The 1,202-nt window shown below is 46.1% G+C and overlaps 1 protein-coding gene across 1 annotated transcript in view; it reads right to left on the bottom strand.

The window, feature by feature from the left end:
* SLCO2B1 (solute carrier organic anion transporter family member 2B1) overlaps positions 1-327 on the bottom strand; it is a 45,600-nt gene extending 45,273 nt beyond the window's left edge. The window contains exon 1 of the mRNA XM_072400667.1: positions 290-327. The gene's annotated coding sequence lies outside the window, so the exon portion shown is untranslated. The remainder of the gene's footprint in view (positions 1-289) is intronic.
* Positions 328-1,202: the final 875 nt, after the last annotated feature.

Below are 1,202 nucleotides of genomic sequence, written 5' to 3'. Positions count from 1 at the left end.
AGGACCCCGGGGCCAGGCTACATCTCATAAGATACATCTCATTGCTATGATATATCTCAGTGCTGAATCTTTGTTCTGTAGTTTTTGTTTCTTTTTCTTGCAATACAAATTCCTAGAATTACAAAATCTGGAAATGCCAGCAGTGTGGAAATGTGACATATAGCATGCACAGATGTAACCCCTGAGATACCTGTACAATACATCCCACGCACTGTGCTCACACCTGGCCCCCTCACACCTGGCCCGCACACACCTGGCCCGCACACACCTGGCCCGCACGCCCACTTACCTGCCTCCAGCCGGCTGCCTCAAATCCACTTCATTGAATTCCCCTGGACAAGTGAAAGTTATTTCCGATGTCTGGGAGGAGCAGCAGACGGAGTTTTGTAATTATAGGGAGAACCCTCTGGGTGTGTGAAGCAATGATAGGACTTTTCCACATTACAAGCCTCTCATTCACTGGACTCCAATGTAGAAAAACAGAGAGACAAAGTTGTCATTATGGGAGGCCTGGCTTGTGAGCTCCATGGTTAACCACACCTGATACAATCCCAGGTGGGCACAGAAGGGCCCCGTCTAATTCTAGCCCATAGGGTCCTAAAAGCCCCAGATTGAAGAAGGGTGAGGGAAGGACAGAAACCTAAAAATTGAATAAGAAATTAGGTTAAAAGTGAGCTATTGATGGCGGATACAATGGTCATAGGCTCATACTAGGACGTTGGTCTTGTAGAACCATGGGGCCCCACTTGGCTGTCCTCCAGACACAATCAGTAGGCTCTCCGACTCTCTATGGAGGCAAACCTCTGAGACATGAAACTTGGCTACAGACCAGCGTTAGTCGTTCTAGTACTTGTCTTACCTGCAAGCTATAACCCTGAGCCTACTGTGTCTGGAAGAATGACAAATGTTTACTGTTGTAATTTAAAGCTCCAGGTAACTTTTGTTGGTAAGAAAAAATAATTCCCCAGCAGGATTATAATAATTATAACACTGCCACCTGCAGTTTTATCTTTCTGCCACTAGAGGTCAGAGTGCATCATGGATTTGTCCATTGAGGAGTTTTACAACAGGGCGTACAATGATGTAGAGTGAACATGAAGCAGTAGCCTCTCTGCAAAGGTTCAACACTTCCCCTGCTGAATCAGAGCTAAAGCTTTCCAGTAAGCAGGAAGCATGAACTGTGTGTAGAGAGGCCATTGCTT

The sequence above is a fragment of the Pyxicephalus adspersus genome, chromosome 1 (genome assembly GCF_032062135.1).
Source record: "Pyxicephalus adspersus chromosome 1, UCB_Pads_2.0, whole genome shotgun sequence".
NCBI classification, from domain to species: Eukaryota; Metazoa; Chordata; class Amphibia; order Anura; family Pyxicephalidae; genus Pyxicephalus; species Pyxicephalus adspersus.
Note: the sequence above shows the minus strand (reverse complement) of the source record. Positions and strands in the feature narration are given on the sequence as shown.